This window comes from Rhinoderma darwinii, unplaced genomic scaffold (genome assembly GCF_050947455.1).
Source record: "Rhinoderma darwinii isolate aRhiDar2 unplaced genomic scaffold, aRhiDar2.hap1 Scaffold_457, whole genome shotgun sequence".
Lineage (NCBI taxonomy): Eukaryota > Metazoa > Chordata > Amphibia > Anura > Rhinodermatidae > Rhinoderma > Rhinoderma darwinii.
In genome coordinates, this window is record NW_027463980.1 from 127,090 (window position 1) to 147,828 (window position 20,739).

The window sequence follows — 20,739 nt, forward strand, 5'->3', positions numbered from 1 at the left end:
GGCTTTTATCTCTGAGGCCCCATTATGATGTCAGAAAGCTGGCTCTGGAATCCTGAGGGCTCCACTATGACACGTGCAAAGTTCCGTCTGAACTTTATATAAGACGGTGAGGCTCAGTCAGTCACTCAGTGTTGCCTGAGAGGGCAACACTGCAACAGCCGGCCGCCAGGCTGTCTTTTTTTTGCACAGCTAGTTGCCTCCAGGAGGCCACAAGAGGGAGACAAGGGACTGCAAAATGGAAAATAGGCATCCACCAACTTTACAGACAACTTCTCCTTGCTCCTACAACCTCCATCCTTGCACAGTTTGTTATTCTTCTAGGTAACATAGTAACAAATCCAAATTGCTGCTCTCTTTGTAGGCAAGCAAGGCTTTGTTGCAACTGCAATTCTTACTTCTTCTTGAAATGTAGGGACGACAGTACATTCCATCACATCCATCTAGTGTACACAGGTAGGTCCATTGTGGCGGGCAGGCGAGCGGGCGGGCTGCTTTATTGGCTGTTTGCTGTTCCCCTACTCCACTCCACTATTTGACTGTTGTGCTGCATCAATCAATCAATAAATCAATCAATCAATCAATCAATCAATCAATCAATCAATCAATCAATCAATCAGTGGCTGGCTCAGGTGCAGCTCTTTAACTTACCTAAAAGGGAGGGCGGAGAGAAGACAAGGAAGGTGAATGAGGTGTTCCAATGTGAAATGCCGGAAACACAGAAACACAGACGACACACAACAAGAGGTGGCAATCTATTCATTAATTGCATTTAATCAATGAGCTCATTATCACTCATGCATTGTCCAACAGGTGTTGAAATAATGGGATTAAAAGGGGAGATCCCTTCAGAAAGACAGAAACAATAGCAAAGACAAAAAACACTTTTGGAATCTGCTTTTAGTCAACACATAAGGAAAGGGTGCACCGGTCCTGGAAATACTGCAATACCAGGTCAATGCGTGGAGTGGACAGAGCAAGCTCTATTTCCATCTCCCTGTTCTAAAAATCCATTTAATATATGGTCCCCAGATAGGGGACGTATCAGATATTAAACTGATAAGAACAGATACTACACTTGATCTTAGCCAAAAGGCCGAGAAGCGATAACCCGAACGGGCCGCGCGTTGCCCGAGCCTGCCCGATACTGCTGTTCAGCCCTTGCAGCGATTCAGCCTACTTCTAGGCAATTCCATGGGGCCCTGCAGGCTCACACACTCACAGCTACACGGGAGGTGAATAAAGGCCGGAGAGGAAGCCAGACAGGATTTGCTTCTTTTGCTTGCACCACAATGCAGTGCTGAAAGAGGAGGAATCTACATAAAAACGCCTTCCTGGCAACGCCCAAATGCCCTGCTGCCATGCAGATAAACACTGGCAGCGGCAGCAAGTGCATGCCCACAGCCACCAATTGTTCCTTCACACCTTGTATCAGCTGTAATCCAGTCCAGTCCAGTGCTGCCTGCTGAGCAGCACTGACCAACACTGCCTGGGCCCAGGCTTTTATCTCTGAGGCCCCATTATGATGTCAGAAAGCTGGCTCTGGAATCCTGAGGGCTCCACTATGACACGTGCAAAGTTCCGTCTGAACTTTATATAAGACGGTGAGGCTCAGTCAGTCACTCAGTGTTGCCTGAGAGGGCAACACTGCAACAGCCGGCCGCCAGGCTGTCTTTTTTTTGCACAGCTAGTTGCCTCCAGGAGGCCACAAGAGGGAGACAAGGGACTGCAAAATGGAAAATAGGCATCCACCAACTTTACAGACAACTTCTCCTTGCTCCTACAACCTCCATCCTTGCACAGTTTGTTATTCTTCTAGGTAACATAGTAACAAATCCAAATTGCTGCTCTCTTTGTAGGCAAGCAAGGCTTTGTTGCAACTGCAATTCTTACTTCTTCTTGAAATGTAGGGACGACAGTACATTCCATCACATCCATCTAGTGTACACAGGTAGGTCCATTGTGGCGGGCAGGCGAGCGGGCGGGCTGCTTTATTGGCTGTTTGCTGTTCCCCTACTCCACTCCACTATTTGACTGTTGTGCTGCATCAAATCAATCAATCAATCAATCAATCAATCAATCAATCAATCAATCAATTAATCAATCAATCAATCAATCAATCAATCAATCAGTGGCTGGCTCAGGTGCAGCTCTTTAACTTACCTAAAAGGGAGGGCGGAGAGAAGACAAGGAAGGTGAATGAGGTGTTCCAATGTGAAATGCCGGAAACACAGAAACACAGACGACACACAACAAGAGGTGGCAATCTATTCATTAATTGCATTTAATCAATGAGCTCATTATCACTCATGCATTGTCCAACAGGTGTTGAAATAATGGGATTAAAAGGGGAGATCCCTTCAGAAAGACAGAAACAATAGCAAAGACAAAAAACACTTTTGGAATCTGCTTTTAGTCAACACATAAGGAAAGGGTGCACCGGTCCTGGAAATACTGCAATACCAGGTCAATGCGTGGAGTGGACAGAGCAAGCTCTATTTCCATCTCCCTGTTCTAAAAATCCATTTAATATATGGTCCCCAGATAGGGGACGTATCAGATATTAAACTGATAAGAACAGATACTACACTTGATCTTAGCCAAAAGGCCGAGAAGCGATAACCCGAACGGGCCGCGCGTTGCCCGAGCCTGCCCGATACTGCTGTTCAGCCCTTGCAGCGATTCAGCCTACTTCTAGGCAATTCCATGGGGCCCTGCAGGCTCACACACTCACAGCTACACGGGAGGTGAATAAAGGCCGGAGAGGAAGCCAGACAGGATTTGCTTCTTTTGCTTGCACCACAATGCAGTGCTGAAAGAGGAGGAATCTACATAAAAACGCCTTCCTGGCAACGCCCAAATGCCCTGCTGCCATGCAGATAAACACTGGCAGCGGCAGCAAGTGCATGCCCACAGCCACCCCTTGTTCCTTCACACCTTGTATCAGCTGTAATCCAGTCCATGCCAGTGCTGCCTGCTGAGCAGCACTGACCAACACTGCCTGGGCCCAGGCTTTTATCTCTGAGGCCCCATTATGATGTCAGAAAGCTGGCTCTGGAATCCTGAGGGCTCCACTATGACACGTGCAAAGTTCCGTCTGAACTTTATATAAGACGGTGAGGCTCAGTCAGTCACTCAGTGTTGCCTGAGAGGGCAACACTGCAACAGCCGGCCGCCAGGCTGTCTTTTTTTTTGCACAGCTAGTTGCCTCCAGGAGGCCACAAGAGGGAGACAAGGGACTGCAAAATGGAAAATAGGCATCCACCAACTTTACAGACAACTTCTCCTTGCTCCTACAACCTCCATCCTTGCACAGTTTGTTATTCTTCTAGGTAACATAGTAACAAATCCAAATTGCTGCTCTCTTTGTAGGCAAGCAAGGCTTTGTTGCAACTGCAATTCTTACTTCTTCTTGAAATGTAGGGACGACAGTACATTCCATCACATCCATCTAGTGTACACAGGTAGGTCCATTGTGGCGGGCAGGCGAGCGGGCGGGCTGCTTTATTGGCTGTTTGCTGTTCCCCTACTCCACTCCACTATTTGACTGTTGTGCTGCATCAATCAATCAATCAATCAATCAATCAATCAATCAATCAATCAATCAATCAATCAGTGGCTGGCTCAGGTGCAGCTCTTTAACTTACCTAAAAGGGAGGGCGGAGAGAAGACAAGGAAGGTGAATGAGGTGTTCCAATGTGAAATGCCGGAAACACAGAAACACAGACGACACACAACAAGAGGTGGCAATCTATTCATTAATTGCATTTAATCAATGAGCTCATTATCACTCATGCATTGTCCAACAGGTGTTGAAATAATGGGATTAAAAGGGGAGATCCCTTCAGAAAGACAGAAACAATAGCAAAGACAAAAAACACTTTTGGAATCTGCTTTTAGTCAACACATAAGGAAAGGGTGCACCGGTCCTGGAAATACTGCAATACCAGGTCAATGCGTGGAGTGGACAGAGCAAGCTCTATTTCCATCTCCCTGTTCTAAAAATCCATTTAATATATGGTCCCCAGATAGGGGACGTATCAGATATTAAACTGATAAGAACAGATACTACACTTGATCTTAGCCAAAAGGCCGAGAAGCGATAACCCGAACGGGCCGCGCGTTGCCCGAGCCTGCCCGATACTGCTGTTCAGCCCTTGCAGCGATTCAGCCTACTTCTAGGCAATTCCATGGGGCCCTGCAGGCTCACACACTCACAGCTACACGGGAGGTGAATAAAGGCCGGAGAGGAAGCCAGACAGGATTTGCTTCTTTTGCTTGCACCACAATGCAGTGCTGAAAGAGGAGGAATCTACATAAAAACGCCTTCCTGGCAACGCCCAAATGCCCTGCTGCCATGCAGATAAACACTGGCAGCGGCAGCAAGTGCATGCCCACAGCCACCCCTTGTTCCTTCACACCTTGTATCAGCTGTAATCCAGTCCAGTCCAGTGCTGCCTGCTGAGCAGCACTGACCAACACTGCCTGGGCCCAGGCTTTTATCTCTGAGGCCCCATTATGATGTCAGAAAGCTGGCTCTGGAATCCTGAGGGCTCCACTATGACACGTGCAAAGTTCCGTCTGAACTTTATATAAGACGGTGAGGCTCAGTCAGTCACTCAGTGTTGCCTGAGAGGGCAACACTGCAACAGCCGGCCGCCAGGCTGTCTTTTTTTTGCACAGCTAGTTGCCTCCAGGAGGCCACAAGTGGGAGACAAGGGACTGCAAAATGGAAAATAGGCATCCACCAACTTTACAGACAACTTCTCCTTGCTCCTACAACCTCCATCCTTGCACAGTTTGTTATTCTTCTAGGTAACATAGTAACAAATCCAAATTGCTGCTCTCTTTGTAGGCAAGCAAGGCTTTGTTGCAACTGCAATTCTTACTTCTTCTTGAAATGTAGGGACGACAGTACATTCCATCACATCCATCTAGTGTACACAGGTAGGTCCATTGTGGCGGGCAGGCGAGCGGGCGGGCTGCTTTATTGGCTGTTTGCTGTTCCCCTACTCCACTCCACTATTTGACTGTTGTGCTGCATCAATCAATCAATCAATCAATCAATCAATCAATCAATCAATCAATCAATCAATCAGTGGCTGGCTCAGGTGCAGCTCTTTAACTTACCTAAAAGGGAGGGCGGAGAGAAGACAAGGAAGGTGAATGAGGTGTTCCAATGTGAAATGCCGGAAACACAGAAACACAGACGACACACAACAAGAGGTGGCAATCTATTCATTAATTGCATTTAATCAATGAGCTCATTATCACTCATGCATTGTCCAACAGGTGTTGAAATAATGGGATTAAAAGGGGAGATCCCTTCAGAAAGACAGAAACAATAGCAAAGACAAAAAACACTTTTGGAATCTGCTTTTAGTCAACACATAAGGAAAGGGTGCACCGGTCCTGGAAATACTGCAATACCAGGTCAATGCGTGGAGTGGACAGAGCAAGCTCTATTTCCATCTCCCTGTTCTAAAAATCCATTTAATATATGGTCCCCAGATAGGGGACGTATCAGATATTAAACTGATAAGAACAGATACTACACTTGATCTTAGCCAAAAGGCCGAGAAGCGATAACCCGAACGGGCCGCGCGTTGCCCGAGCCTGCCCGATACTGCTGTTCAGCCCTTGCAGCGATTCAGCCTACTTCTAGGCAATTCCATGGGGCCCTGCAGGCTCACACACTCACAGCTACACGGGAGGTGAATAAAGGCCGGAGAGGAAGCCAGACAGGATTTGCTTCTTTTGCTTGCACCACAATGCAGTGCTGAAAGAGGAGGAATCTACATAAAAACGCCTTCCTGGCAACGCCCAAATGCCCTGCTGCCATGCAGATAAACACTGGCAGCGGCAGCAAGTGCATGCCCACAGCCACCCCTTGTTCCTTCACACCTTGTATCAGCTGTAATCCAGTCCAGTCCAGTGCTGCCTGCTGAGCAGCACTGACCAACACTGCCTGGGCCCAGGCTTTTATCTCTGAGGCCCCATTATGATGTCAGAAAGCTGGCTCTGGAATCCTGAGGGCTCCACTATGACACGTGCAAAGTTCCGTCTGAACTTTATATAAGACGGTGAGGCTCAGTCAGTCACTCAGTGTTGCCTGAGAGGGCAACACTGCAACAGCCGGCCGCCAGGCAGTCTTTTTTTTGCACAGCTAGTTGCCTCCAGGAGGCCACAAGAGGGAGACAAGGGACTGCAAAATGGAAAATAGGCATCCACCAACTTTACAGACAACTTCTCCTTGCTCCTACAACCTCCATCCTTGCACAGTTTGTTATTCTTCTAGGTAACATAGTAACAAATCCAAATTGCTGCTCTCTTTGTAGGCAAGCAAGGCTTTGTTGCAACTGCAATTCTTACTTCTTCTTGAAATGTAGGGACGACAGTACATTCCATCACATCCATCTAGTGTACACAGGTAGGTCCATTGTGGCGGGCAGGCGAGCGGGCGGGCTGCTTTATTGGCTGTTTGCTGTTCCCCTACTCCACTCCACTATTTGACTGTTGTGCTGCATCAATCAATCAATCAATCAATCAATCAATCAATCAATCAATCAATCAATCAATCAATCAGTGGCTGGCTCAGGTGCAGCTCTTTAACTTACCTAAAAGGGAGGGCGGAGAGAAGACAAGGAAGGTGAATGAGGTGTTCCAATGTGAAATGCCGGAAACACAGAAACACAGACGACACACAACAAGAGGTGGCAATCTATTCATTAATTGCATTTAATCAATGAGCTCATTATCACTCATGCATTGTCCAACAGGTGTTGAAATAATGGGATTAAAAGGGGAGATCCCTTCAGAAAGACAGAAACAATAGCAAAGACAAAAAACACTTTTGGAATCTGCTTTTAGTCAACACATAAGGAAAGGGTGCTCCGGTCCTGGAAATACTGCAATACCAGGTCAATGCGTGGAGTGGACAGAGCAAGCTCTATTTCCATCTCCCTGTTCTAAAAATCCATTTAATATATGGTCCCCAGATAGGGGACGTATCAGATATTAAACTGATAAGAACAGATACTACACTTGATCTTAGCCAAAAGGCCGAGAAGCGATAACCCGAACGGGCCGCGCGTTGCCCGAGCCTGCCCGATACTGCTGTTCAGCCCTTGCAGCGATTCAGCCTACTTCTAGGCAATTCCATGGGGCCCTGCAGGCTCACACACTCACAGCTACACGGGAGGTGAATAAAGGCCGGAGAGGAAGCCAGACAGGATTTGCTTCTTTTGCTTGCACCACAATGCAGTGCTGAAAGAGGAGGAATCTACATAAAAACGCCTTCCTGGCAACGCCCAAATGCCCTGCTGCCATGCAGATAAACACTGGCAGCGGCAGCAAGTGCATGCCCACAGCCACCCCTTGTTCCTTCACACCTTGTATCAGCTGTAATCCAGTCCAGTCCAGTGCTGCCTGCTGAGCAGCACTGACCAACACTGCCTGGGCCCAGGCTTTTATCTCTGAGGCCCCATTATGATGTCAGAAAGCTGGCTCTGGAATCCTGAGGGCTCCACTATGACACGTGCAAAGTTCCGTCTGAACTTTATATAAGACGGTGAGGCTCAGTCAGTCACTCAGTGTTGCCTGAGAGGGCAACACTGCAACAGCCGGCCGCCAGGCTGTCTTTTTTTTGCACAGCTAGTTGCCTCCAGGAGGCCACAAGAGGGAGACAAGGGACTGCAAAATGGAAAATAGGCATCCACCAACTTTACAGACAACTTCTCCTTGCTCCTACAACCTCCATCCTTGCACAGTTTGTTATTCTTCTAGGTAACATAGTAACAAATCCAAATTGCTGCTCTCTTTGTAGGCAAGCAAGGCTTTGTTGCAACTGCAATTCTTACTTCTTCTTGAAATGTAGGGACGACAGTACATTCCATCACATCCATCTAGTGTACACAGGTAGGTCCATTGTGGCGGGCAGGCGAGCGGGCGGGCTGCTTTATTGGCTGTTTGCTGTTCCCCTACTCCACTCCACTATTTGACTGTTGTGCTGCATCAATCAATCAATCAATCAATCAATCAATCAATCAATCAATCAGTGGCTGGCTCAGGTGCAGCTCTTTAACTTACCTAAAAGGGAGGGCGGAGAGAAGACAAGGAAGGTGAATGAGGTGTTCCAATGTGAAATGCCGGAAACACAGAAACACAGACGACACACAACAAGAGGTGGCAATCTATTCATTAATTGCATTTAATCAATGAGCTCATTATCACTCATGCATTGTCCAACAGGTGTTGAAATAATGGGATTAAAAGGGGAGATCCCTTCAGAAAGACAGAAACAATAGCAAAGACAAAAAACACTTTTGGAATCTGCTTTTAGTCAACACATAAGGAAAGGGTGCTCCGGTCCTGGAAATACTGCAATACCAGGTCAATGCGTGGAGTGGACAGAGCAAGCTCTATTTCCATCTCCCTGTTCTAAAAATCCATTTAATATATGGTCCCCAGATAGGGGACGTATCAGATATTAAACTGATAAGAACAGATACTACACTTGATCTTAGCCAAAAGGCCGAGAAGCGATAACCCGAACGGGCCGCGCGTTGCCCGAGCCTGCCCGATACTGCTGTTCAGCCCTTGCAGCGATTCAGCCTACTTCTAGGCAATTCCATGGGGCCCTGCAGGCTCACACACTCACAGCTACACGGGAGGTGAATAAAGGCCGGAGAGGAAGCCAGACAGGATTTGCTTCTTTTGCTTGCACCACAATGCAGTGCTGAAAGAGGAGGAATCTACATAAAAACGCCTTCCTGGCAACGCCCAAATGCCCTGCTGCCATGCAGATAAACACTGGCAGCGGCAGCAAGTGCATGCCCACAGCCACCCCTTGTTCCTTCACACCTTGTATGAGCTGTAATCCAGTCCAGTCCAGTGCTGCCTGCTGAGCAGCACTGACCAACACTGCCTGGGCCCAGGCTTTTATCTCTGAGGCCCCATTATGATGTCAGAAAGCTGGCTCTGGAATCCTGAGGGCTCCACTATGACACGTGCAAAGTTCCGTCTGAACTTTATATAAGACGGTGAGGCTCAGTCAGTCACTCAGTGTTGCCTGAGAGGGCAACACTGCAACAGCCGGCCGCCAGGCTGTCTTTTTTTTGCACAGCTAGTTGCCTCCAGGAGGCCACAAGAGGGAGACAAGGGACTGCAAAATGGAAAATAGGCATCCACCAACTTTACAGACAACTTCTCCTTGCTCCTACAACCTCCATCCTTGCACAGTTTGTTATTCTTCTAGGTAACATAGTAACAAATCCAAATTGCTGCTCTCTTTGTAGGCAAGCAAGGCTTTGTTGCAACTGCAATTCTTACTTCTTCTTGAAATGTAGGGACGACAGTACATTCCATCACATCCATCTAGTGTACACAGGTAGGTCCATTGTGGCGGGCAGGCGAGCGGGCGGGCTGCTTTATTGGCTGTTTGCTGTTCCCCTACTCCACTCCACTATTTGACTGTTGTGCTGCATCAATCAATCAATCAATCAATCAATCAATCAATCAGTGGCTGGCTCAGGTGCAGCTCTTTAACTTACCTAAAAGGGAGGGCGGAGAGAAGACAAGGAAGGTGAATGAGGTGTTCCAATGTGAAATGCCGGAAACACAGAAACACAGACGACACACAACAAGAGGTGGCAATCTATTCATTAATTGCATTTAATCAATTAGCTCATTATCACTCATGCATTGTCCAACAGGTGTTGAAATAATGGGATTAAAAGGGGAGATCCCTTCAGAAAGACAGAAACAATAGCAAAGACAAAAAACACTTTTGGAATCTGCTTTTAGTCAACACATAAGGAAAGGGTGCACCGGTCCTGGAAATACTGCAATACCAGGTCAATGCGTGGAGTGGACAGAGCAAGCTCTATTTCCATCTCCCTGTTCTAAAAATCCATTTAATATATGGTCCCCAGATAGGGGACGTATCAGATATTAAACTGATAAGAACAGATACTACACTTGATCTTAGCCAAAAGGCCGAGAAGCGATAACCCGAACGGGCCGCGCGTTGCCCGAGCCTGCCCGATACTGCTGTTCAGCCCTTGCAGCGATTCAGCCTACTTCTAGGCAATTCCATGGGGCCCTGCAGGCTCACACACTCACAGCTACACGGGAGGTGAATAAAGGCCGGAGAGGAAGCCAGACAGGATTTGCTTCTTTTGCTTGCACCACAATGCAGTGCTGAAAGAGGAGGAATCTACATAAAAACGCCTTCCTGGCAACGCCCAAATGCCCTGCTGCCATGCAGATAAACACTGGCAGCGGCAGCAAGTGCATGCCCACAGCCACCCCTTGTTCCTTCACACCTTGTATCAGCTGTAATCCAGTCCAGTCCAGTGCTGCCTGCTGAGCAGCACTGACCAACACTGCCTGGGCCCAGGCTTTTATCTCTGAGGCCCCATTATGATGTCAGAAAGCTGGCTCTGGAATCCTGAGGGCTCCACTATGACACGTGCAAAGTTCCGTCTGAACTTTATATAAGACGGTGAGGCTCAGTCAGTCACTCAGTGTTGCCTGAGAGGGCAACACTGCAACAGCCGGCCGCCAGGCTGTCTTTTTTTTGCACAGCTAGTTGCCTCCAGGAGGCCACAAGAGGGAGACAAGGGACTGCAAAATGGAAAATAGGCATCCACCAACTTTACAGACAACTTCTCCTTGCTCCTACAACCTCCATCCTTGCACAGTTTGTTATTCTTCTAGGTAACATAGTAACAAATCCAAATTGCTGCTCTCTTTGTAGGCAAGCAAGGCTTTGTTGCAACTGCAATTCTTACTTCTTCTTGAAATGTAGGGACGACAGTACATTCCATCACATCCATCTAGTGTACACAGGTAGGTCCATTGTGGCGGGCAGGCGAGCGGGCGGGCTGCTTTATTGGCTGTTTGCTGTTCCCCTACTCCACTCCACTATTTGACTGTTGTGCTGCATCAATCAATCAATCAATCAATCAATCAATCAATCAATCAATCAATCAATCAGTGGCTGGCTCAGGTGCAGCTCTTTAACTTACCTAAAAGGGAGGGCGGAGAGAAGACAAGGAAGGTGAATGAGGTGTTCCAATGTGAAATGCCGGAAACACAGAAACACAGACGACACACAACAAGAGGTGGCAATCTATTCATTAATTGCATTTAATCAATGAGCTCATTATCACTCATGCATTGTCCAACAGGTGTTGAAATAATGGGATTAAAAGGGGAGATCCCTTCAGAAAGACAGAAACAATAGCAAAGACAAAAAACACTTTTGGAATCTGCTTTTAGTCAACACATAAGGAAAGGGTGCACCGGTCCTGGAAATACTGCAATACCAGGTCAATGCGTGGAGTGGACAGAGCAAGCTCTATTTCCATCTCCCTGTTCTAAAAATCCATTTAATATATGGTCCCCAGATAGGGGACGTATCAGATATTAAACTGATAAGAACAGATACTACACTTGATCTTAGCCAAAAGGCCGAGAAGCGATAACCCGAACGGGCCGCGCGTTGCCCGAGCCTGCCCGATACTGCTGTTCAGCCCTTGCAGCGATTCAGCCTACTTCTAGGCAATTCCATGGGGCCCTGCAGGCTCACACACTCACAGCTACACGGGAGGTGAATAAAGGCCGGAGAGGAAGCCAGACAGGATTTGCTTCTTTTGCTTGCACCACAATGCAGTGCTGAAAGAGGAGGAATCTACATAAAAACGCCTTCCTGGCAACGCCCAAATGCCCTGCTGCCATGCAGATAAACACTGGCAGCGGCAGCAAGTGCATGCCCACAGCCACCCCTTGTTCCTTCACACCTTGTATCAGCTGTAATCCAGTCCAGTCCAGTGCTGCCTGCTGAGCAGCACTGACCAACACTGCCTGGGCCCAGGCTTTTATCTCTGAGGCCCGATTATGATGTCAGAAAGCTGGCTCTGGAATCCTGAGGGCTCCACTATGACACGTGCAAAGTTCCGTCTGAACTTTATATAAGACGGTGAGGCTCAGTCAGTCACTCAGTGTTGCCTGAGAGGGCAACACTGCAACAGCCGGCCGCCAGGCTGTCTTTTTTTTGCACAGCTAGTTGCCTCCAGGAGGCCACAAGAGGGAGACAAGGGACTGCAAAATGGAAAATAGGCATCCACCAACTTTACAGACAACTTCTCCTTGCTCCTACAACCTCCATCCTTGCACAGTTTGTTATTCTTCTAGGTAACATAGTAACAAATCCAAATTGCTGCTCTCTTTGTAGGCAAGCAAGGCTTTGTTGCAACTGCAATTCTTACTTCTTCTTGAAATGTAGGGACGACAGTACATTCCATCACATCCATCTAGTGTACACAGGTAGGTCCATTGTGGCGGGCAGGCGAGCGGGCGGGCTGCTTTATTGGCTGTTTGCTGTTCCCCTACTCCACTCCACTATTTGACTGTTGTGCTGCATCAATCAATCAATCAATCAATCAATCAATCAATCAATCAATCAATCAATCAATCAATCAGTGGCTGGCTCAGGTGCAGCTCTTTAACTTACCTAAAAGGGAGGGCGGAGAGAAGACAAGGAAGGTGAATGAGGTGTTCCAATGTGAAATGCCGGAAACACAGAAACACAGACGACACACAACAAGAGGTGGCAATCTATTCATTAATTGCATTTAATCAATGAGCTCATTATCACTCATGCATTGTCCAACAGGTGTTGAAATAATGGGATTAAAAGGGGAGATCCCTTCAGAAAGACAGAAACAATAGCAAAGACAAAAAACACTTTTGGAATCTGCTTTTAGTCAACACATAAGGAAAGGGTGCACCGGTCCTGGAAATACTGCAATACCAGGTCAATGCGTGGAGTGGACAGAGCAAGCTCTATTTCCATCTCCCTGTTCTAAAAATCCATTTAATATATGGTCCCCAGATAGGGGACGTATCAGATATTAAACTGATAAGAACAGATACTACACTTGATCTTAGCCAAAAGGCCGAGAAGCGATAACCCGAACGGGCCGCGCGTTGCCCGAGCCTGCCCGATACTGCTGTTCAGCCCTTGCAGCGATTCAGCCTACTTCTAGGCAATTCCATGGGGCCCTGCAGGCTCACACACTCACAGCTACACGGGAGGTGAATAAAGGCCGGAGAGGAAGCCAGACAGGATTTGCTTCTTTTGCTTGCACCACAATGCAGTGCTGAAAGAGGAGGAATCTACATAAAAACGCCTTCCTGGCAACGCCCAAATGCCCTGCTGCCATGCAGATAAACACTGGCAGCGGCAGCAAGTGCATGCCCACAGCCACCCCTTGTTCCTTCACACCTTGTATGAGCTGTAATCCAGTCCAGTCCAGTGCTGCCTGCTGAGCAGCACTGACCAACACTGCCTGGGCCCAGGCTTTTATCTCTGAGGCCCCATTATGATGTCAGAAAGCTGGCTCTGGAATCCTGAGGGCTCCACTATGACACGTGCAAAGTTCCGTCTGAACTTTATATAAGACGGTGAGGCTCAGTCAGTCACTCAGTGTTGCCTGAGAGGGCAACACTGCAACAGCCGGCCGCCAGGCTGTCTTTTTTTTGCACAGCTAGTTGCCTCCAGGAGGCCACAAGAGGGAGACAAGGGACTGCAAAATGGAAAATAGGCATCCACCAACTTTACAGACAACTTCTCCTTGCTCCTACAACCTCCATCCTTGCACAGTTTGTTATTCTTCTAGGTAACATAGTAACAAATCCAAATTGCTGCTCTCTTTGTAGGCAAGCAAGGCTTTGTTGCAACTGCAATTCTTACTTCTTCTTGAAATGTAGGGACGACAGTACATTCCATCACATCCATCTAGTGTACACAGGTAGGTCCATTGTGGCGGGCAGGCGAGCGGGCGGGCTGCTTTATTGGCTGTTTGCTGTTCCCCTACTCCACTCCACTATTTGACTGTTGTGCTGCATCAATCAATCAATCAATCAATCAATCAATCAATCAGTGGCTGGCTCAGGTGCAGCTCTTTAACTTACCTAAAAGGGAGGGCGGAGAGAAGACAAGGAAGGTGAATGAGGTGTTCCAATGTGAAATGCCGGAAACACAGAAACACAGACGACACACAACAAGAGGTGGCAATCTATTCATTAATTGCATTTAATCAATTAGCTCATTATCACTCATGCATTGTCCAACAGGTGTTGAAATAATGGGATTAAAAGGGGAGATCCCTTCAGAAAGACAGAAACAATAGCAAAGACAAAAAACACTTTTGGAATCTGCTTTTAGTCAACACATAAGGAAAGGGTGCACCGGTCCTGGAAATACTGCAATACCAGGTCAATGCGTGGAGTGGACAGAGCAAGCTCTATTTCCATCTCCCTGTTCTAAAAATCCATTTAATATATGGTCCCCAGATAGGGGACGTATCAGATATTAAACTGATAAGAACAGATACTACACTTGATCTTAGCCAAAAGGCCGAGAAGCGATAACCCGAACGGGCCGCGCGTTGCCCGAGCCTGCCCGATACTGCTGTTCAGCCCTTGCAGCGATTCAGCCTACTTCTAGGCAATTCCATGGGGCCCTGCAGGCTCACACACTCACAGCTACACGGGAGGTGAATAAAGGCCGGAGAGGAAGCCAGACAGGATTTGCTTCTTTTGCTTGCACCACAATGCAGTGCTGAAAGAGGAGGAATCTACATAAAAACGCCTTCCTGGCAACGCCCAAATGCCCTGCTGCCATGCAGATAAACACTGGCAGCGGCAGCAAGTGCATGCCCACAGCCACCCCTTGTTCCTTCACACCTTGTATCAGCTGTAATCCAGTCCAGTCCAGTGCTGCCTGCTGAGCAGCACTGACCAACACTGCCTGGGCCCAGGCTTTTATCTCTGAGGCCCCATTATGATGTCAGAAAGCTGGCTCTGGAATCCTGAGGGCTCCACTATGACACGTGCAAAGTTCCGTCTGAACTTTATATAAGACGGTGAGGCTCAGTCAGTCACTCAGTGTTGCCTGAGAGGGCAACACTGCAACAGCCGGCCGCCAGGCTGTCTTTTTTTTGCACAGCTAGTTGCCTCCAGGAGGCCACAAGAGGGAGACAAGGGACTGCAAAATGGAAAATAGGCATCCACCAACTTTACAGACAACTTCTCCTTGCTCCTACAACCTCCATCCTTGCACAGTTTGTTATTCTTCTAGGTAACATAGTAACAAATCCAAATTGCTGCTCTCTTTGTAGGCAAGCAAGGCTTTGTTGCAACTGCAATTCTTACTTCTTCTTGAAATGTAGGGACGACAGTACATTCCATCACATCCATCTAGTGTACACAGGTAGGTCCATTGTGGCGGGCAGGCGAGCGGGCGGGCTGCTTTATTGGCTGTTTGCTGTTCCCCTACTCCACTCCACTATTTGACTGTTGTGCTGCATCAATCAATCAATCAATCAATCAATCAATCAATCAATCAATCAATCAATCAATCAGTGGCTGGCTCAGGTGCAGCTCTTTAACTTACCTAAAAGGGAGGGCGGAGAGAAGACAAGGAAGGTGAATGAGGTGTTCCAATGTGAAATGCCGGAAACACAGAAACACAGACGACACACAACAAGAGGTGGCAATCTATTCATTAATTGCATTTAATCAATGAGCTCATTATCACTCATGCATTGTCCAACAGGTGTTGAAATAATGGGATTAAAAGGGGAGATCCCTTCAGAAAGACAGAAACAATAGCAAAGACAAAAAACACTTTTGGAATCTGCTTTTAGTCAACACATAAGGAAAGGGTGCACCGGTCCTGGAAATACTGCAATACCAGGTCAATGCGTGGAGTGGACAGAGCAAGCTCTATTTCCATCTCCCTGTTCTAAAAATCCATTTAATATATGGTCCCCAGATAGGGGACGTATCAGATATTAAACTGATAAGAACAGATACTACACTTGATCTTAGCCAAAAGGCCGAGAAGCGATAACCCGAACGGGCCGCGCGTTGCCCGAGCCTGCCCGATACTGCTGTTCAGCCCTTGCAGCGATTCAGCCTACTTCTAGGCAATTCCATGGGGCCCTGCAGGCTCACACACTCACAGCTACACGGGAGGTGAATAAAGGCCGGAGAGGAAGCCAGACAGGATTTGCTTCTTTTGCTTGCACCACAATGCAGTGCTGAAAGAGGAGGAATCTACATAAAAACGCCTTCCTGGCAACGCCCAAATGCCCTGCTGCCATGCAGATAAACACTGGCAGCGGCAGCAAGTGCATGCCCACAGCCACCCCTTGTTCCTTCACACCTTGTATCAGCTGTAATCCAGTCCAGTCCAGTGCTGCCTGCTGAGCAGCACTGACCAACACTGCCTGGGCCCAGGCTTTTATCTCTGAGGCCCGATTATGATGTCAGAAAGCTGGCTCTGGAATCCTGAGGGCTCCACTATGACACGTGCAAAGTTCCGTCTGAACTTTATATAAGACGGTGAGGCTCAGTCAGTCACTCAGTGTTGCCTGAGAGGGCAACACTGCAACAGCCGGCCGCCAGGCTGTCTTTTTTTTGCACAGCTAGTTGCCTCCAGGAGGCCACAAGAGGGAGACAAGGGACTGCAAAATGGAAAATAGGCATCCACCAACTTTACAGACAACTTCTCCTTGCTCCTACAACCTCCATCCTTGCACAGTTTGTTATTCTTCTAGGTAACATAGTAACAAATCCAAATTGCTGCTCTCTTTGTAGGCAAGCAAGGCTTTGTTGCAACTGCAATTCTTACTTCTTCTTGAAATGTAGGGACGACAGTACATTCCATCACATCCATCTAGTGTACACAGGTAGGTCCATTGTGGCGGGCAGGCGAGCGGGCGGGCTGCTTTATTGGCTGTTTGCTGTTCCCCTACTCCACTCCACTATTTGACTGTTGTGCTGCATCAATCAATCAATCAATCAATCAATCAATCAATCAATCAATCAATTAATCAATCAATCAATCAATCAATCAGTGGCTGGCTCAGGTGCAGCTCTTTAACTTACCTAAAAGGGAGGGCGGAGAGAAGACAAGGAAGGTGAATGAGGTGTTCCAATGTGAAATGCCGGAAACAGAGAAACACAGACGACACACAACAAGAGGTGGCAATCTATTCATTAATTGCATTTAATCAATGAGCTCATTATCACTCATGCATTGTCCAACAGGTGTTGAAATAATGGGATTAAAAGGGGAGATCCCTTCAGAAAGACAGAAACAATAGCAAAGACAAAAAACACTTTTGGAATCTGCTTTTAGTCAACACATAAGGAAAGGGTGCACCGGTCCTGGAAATACTGCAATACCAGGTCAATGCGTGGAGTGGACAGAGCAAGCTCTATTTCCATCTCCCTGTTCTAAAAATCCATTTAATATATGGTCCCCAGATAGGGGACGTATCAGATATTAAACTGATAAGAACAGATACTACACTTGATCTTAGCCAAAAGGCCGAGAAGCGATAACCCGAACGGGCCGCGCGTTGCCCGAGCCTGCCCGATACTGCTGTTCAGCCCTTGCAGCGATTCAGCCTACTTCTAGGCAATTCCATGGGGCCCTGCAGGCTCACACACTCACAGCTACACGGGAGGTGAATAAAGGCCGGAGAGGAAGCCAGACAGGATTTGCTTCTTTTGCTTGCACCACAATGCAGTGCTGAAAGAGGAGGAATCTACATAAAAACGCCTTCCTGGCAACGCCCAAATGCCCTGCTGCCATGCAGATAAACACTGGCAGCGGCAGCAAGTGCATGCCCACAGCCACCCCTTGTTCCTTCACACCTTGTATCAGCTGTAATCCAGTCCAGTCCAGTGCTGCCTGCTGAGCAGCACTGACCAACACTGCCTGGGCCCAGGCTTTTATCTCTGAGGCCCCATTATGATGTCAGAAAGCTGGCTCTGGAATCCTGAGGGCTCCACTATGACACGTGCAAAGTTCCGTCTGAACTTTATATAAGACGGTGAGGCTCAGTCAGTCACTCAGTGTTGCCTGAGAGGGCAACACTGCAACAGCCGGCCGCCAGGCTGTCTTTTTTTTGCACAGCTAGTTGCCTCCAGGAGGCCACAAGAGGGAGACAAGGGACTGCAAAATGGAAAATAGGCATCCACCAACTTTACAGACAACTTCTCCTTGCTCCTACAACCTCCATCCTTGCACAGTTTGTTATTCTTCTAGGTAACATAGTAACAAATCCAAATTGCTGCTCTCTTTGTAGGCAAGCAAGGCTTTGTTGCAACTGCAATTCTTACTTCTTCTTGAAATGTAGGGACGACAGTACATTCCATCACATCCATCTAGTGTACACAGGTAGGTCCATTGTGGCGGGCAGGCGAGCGGGCGGGCTGCTTTATTGGCTGTTTGCTGTTCCCCTACTCCACTCCACTATTTGACTGTTGTGCTGCATCAATCAATCAATCAATCAATCAATCAATCAATCAATCAATCAATCAATCAATCAATCAGTGGCTGGCTCAGGTGCAGCTCTTTAACTTACCTAAAAGGGAGGGCGGAGAGAAGACAAGGAAGGTGAATGAGGTGTTCCAATGTGAAATGCCGGAAACACAGAAACACAGACGACACACAACAAGAGGTGGCAATCTATTCATTAATTGCATTTAATCAATGAGCTCATTATCACTCATGCATTGTCCAACAGGTGTTGAAATAATGGGATTAAAAGGGGAGATCCCTTCAGAAAGACAGAAACAATAGCAAAGACAAAAAACACTTTTGGAATCTGCTTTTAGTCAACACATAAGGAAAGGGTGCACCGGTCCTGGAAATACTGCAATACCAGGTCAATGCGTGGAGTGGACAGAGCAAGCTCTATTTCCATCTCCCTGTTCTAAAAATCCATTTAATATATGGTCCCCAGATAGGGGACGTATCAGATATTAAACTGATAAGAACAGATACTACACTTGATCTTAGCCAAAAGGCCGAGAAGCGATAACCCGAACGGGCCGCGCGTTGCCCGAGCCTGCCCGATACTGCTGTTCAGCCCTTGCAGCGATTCAGCCTACTTCTAGGCAATTCCATGGGGCCCTGCAGGCTCACACACTCACAGCTACACGGGAGGTGAATAAAGGCCGGAGAGGAAGCCAGACAGGATTTGCTTCTTTTGCTTGCACCACAATGCAGTGCTGAAAGAGGAGGAATCTACATAAAAACGCCTTCCTGGCAACGCCCAAATGCCCTGCTGCCATGCAGATAAACACTGGCAGCGGCAGCAAGTGCATGCCCACAGCCACCCCTTGTTCCTTCACACCTTGTATCAGCTGTAATCCAGTCCAGTCCAGTGCTGCCTGCTGAGCAGCACTGACCAACACTGCCTGGGCCCAGGCTTTTATCTCTGAGGCCCCATTATGATGTCAGAAAGCTGGCTCTGGAATCCTGAGGGCTCCACTATGACACGTGCAAAGTTCCGTCTGAACTTTATATAAGACGGTGAGGCTCAGTCAGTCACTCAGTGTTGCCTGAGAGGGCAACACTGCAACAGCCGGCCGCCAGGCTGTCTTTTTTTTGCACAGCTAGTTGCCTCCAGGAGGCCACAAGAGGGAGACAAGGGACTGCAAAATGGAAAATAGGCATCCACCAACTTTACAGACAACTTCTCCTTGCTCCTACAACCTCCATCCTTGCACAGTTTGTTATTCTTCTAGGTAACATAGTAACAAATCCAAATTGCTGCTCTCTTTGTAGGCAAGCAAGGCTTTGTTGCAACTGCAATTCTTACTTCTTCTTGAAATGTAGGGACGACAGTACATTCCATCACATCCATCTAGTGTACACAGGTAGGTCCATTGTGGCGGGCAGGCGAGCGGGCGGGCTGCTTTATTGGCTGTTTGCTGTTCCCCTACTCCACTCCACTATTTGACTGTTGTGCTGCATCAATCAATCAATCAATCAATCAATCAATCAATCAATCAATCAATCAATTAATCAATCAATCAATCAATCAGTGGCTGGCTCAGGTGCAGCTCTTTAACTTACCTAAAAGGGAGGGCGGAGAGAAGACAAGGAAGGTGAATGAGGTGTTCCAATGTGAAATGCCGGAAACACAGAAACACAGACGACACACAACAAGAGGTGGCAATCTATTCATTAATTGCATTTAATCAATGAGCTCATTATCACTCATGCATTGTCCAACAGGTGTTGAAATAATGGGATTAAAAGGGGAGATCCCTTCAGAAAGACAGAAACAATAGCAAAGACAAAAAACACTTTTGGAATCTGCTTTTAGTCAACACATAAGGAAAGGGTGCACCGGTCCTGGAAATACTGCAATACCAGGTCAATGCGTGGAGTGGACAGAGCAAGCTCTATTTCCATCTCCCTGTTCTAAAAATCCATTTAATATATGGTCCCCAGATAGGGGACGTATCAGATATTAAACTGATAAGAACAGATACTACACTTGATCTTAGCCAAAAGGCCGAGAAGCGATAACCCGAACGGGCCGCGCGTTGCCCGAGCCTGCCCGATACTGCTGTTCAGCCCTTGCAGCGATTCAGCCTACTTCTAGGCAATTCCATGGGGCCCTGCAGGCTCACACACTCACAGCTACACGGGAGGTGAATAAAGGCCGGAGAGGAAGCCAGACAGGATTTGCTTCTTTTGCTTGCACCACAATGCAGTGCTGAAAGAGGAGGAATCTACATAAAAACGCCTTCCTGGCAACGCCCAAATGCCCTGCTGCCATGCAGATAAACACTGGCAGCGGCAGCAAGTGCATGCCCACAGCCACCCCTTGTTCCTTCACACCTTGTATCAGCTGTAATCCA

The 20,739-nt window shown here is 47.6% G+C and overlaps 14 non-coding genes across 14 annotated transcripts; all 14 read right to left on the reverse strand.

Annotated features, from left to right (window-relative positions):
• Positions 1-914: 914 nt before the first annotated feature.
• On the reverse strand, positions 915-1,105 carry LOC142717637 (U2 spliceosomal RNA). Its single transcript, XR_012872005.1, has one exon. It is a non-coding gene; the product is annotated as a U2 spliceosomal RNA (small nuclear RNA).
• Positions 1,106-2,426: 1,321 nt separating this feature from the next.
• LOC142717638 (U2 spliceosomal RNA) lies at positions 2,427-2,617 on the reverse strand. The gene has a single exon (XR_012872006.1). It is a non-coding gene; the product is annotated as a U2 spliceosomal RNA (small nuclear RNA).
• A 1,293-nt stretch (positions 2,618-3,910) lies between these two features.
• On the reverse strand, positions 3,911-4,101 carry LOC142717640 (U2 spliceosomal RNA). The gene has a single exon (XR_012872007.1). It is a non-coding gene; the product is annotated as a U2 spliceosomal RNA (small nuclear RNA).
• A 1,292-nt stretch (positions 4,102-5,393) lies between these two features.
• On the reverse strand, positions 5,394-5,584 carry LOC142717641 (U2 spliceosomal RNA). The gene has a single exon (XR_012872008.1). It is a non-coding gene; the product is annotated as a U2 spliceosomal RNA (small nuclear RNA).
• A 1,296-nt stretch (positions 5,585-6,880) lies between these two features.
• On the reverse strand, positions 6,881-7,071 carry LOC142717722 (U2 spliceosomal RNA). Its single transcript, XR_012872088.1, has one exon. It is a non-coding gene; the product is annotated as a U2 spliceosomal RNA (small nuclear RNA).
• A 1,280-nt stretch (positions 7,072-8,351) lies between these two features.
• On the reverse strand, positions 8,352-8,542 carry LOC142717723 (U2 spliceosomal RNA). Its single transcript, XR_012872089.1, has one exon. It is a non-coding gene; the product is annotated as a U2 spliceosomal RNA (small nuclear RNA).
• Positions 8,543-9,814: 1,272 nt separating this feature from the next.
• On the reverse strand, positions 9,815-10,005 carry LOC142717642 (U2 spliceosomal RNA). The gene has a single exon (XR_012872009.1). It is a non-coding gene; the product is annotated as a U2 spliceosomal RNA (small nuclear RNA).
• A 1,288-nt stretch (positions 10,006-11,293) lies between these two features.
• On the reverse strand, positions 11,294-11,484 carry LOC142717643 (U2 spliceosomal RNA). The gene has a single exon (XR_012872010.1). It is a non-coding gene; the product is annotated as a U2 spliceosomal RNA (small nuclear RNA).
• A 1,296-nt stretch (positions 11,485-12,780) lies between these two features.
• Positions 12,781-12,971, reverse strand: LOC142717644 (U2 spliceosomal RNA). The gene has a single exon (XR_012872012.1). It is a non-coding gene; the product is annotated as a U2 spliceosomal RNA (small nuclear RNA).
• Positions 12,972-14,243: 1,272 nt separating this feature from the next.
• On the reverse strand, positions 14,244-14,434 carry LOC142717645 (U2 spliceosomal RNA). Its single transcript, XR_012872013.1, has one exon. It is a non-coding gene; the product is annotated as a U2 spliceosomal RNA (small nuclear RNA).
• Positions 14,435-15,726: 1,292 nt separating this feature from the next.
• On the reverse strand, positions 15,727-15,917 carry LOC142717647 (U2 spliceosomal RNA). The gene has a single exon (XR_012872015.1). It is a non-coding gene; the product is annotated as a U2 spliceosomal RNA (small nuclear RNA).
• A 1,308-nt stretch (positions 15,918-17,225) lies between these two features.
• LOC142717648 (U2 spliceosomal RNA) lies at positions 17,226-17,416 on the reverse strand. The gene has a single exon (XR_012872016.1). It is a non-coding gene; the product is annotated as a U2 spliceosomal RNA (small nuclear RNA).
• A 1,296-nt stretch (positions 17,417-18,712) lies between these two features.
• On the reverse strand, positions 18,713-18,903 carry LOC142717649 (U2 spliceosomal RNA). The gene has a single exon (XR_012872017.1). It is a non-coding gene; the product is annotated as a U2 spliceosomal RNA (small nuclear RNA).
• A 1,308-nt stretch (positions 18,904-20,211) lies between these two features.
• On the reverse strand, positions 20,212-20,402 carry LOC142717651 (U2 spliceosomal RNA). Its single transcript, XR_012872018.1, has one exon. It is a non-coding gene; the product is annotated as a U2 spliceosomal RNA (small nuclear RNA).
• Positions 20,403-20,739: the final 337 nt, after the last annotated feature.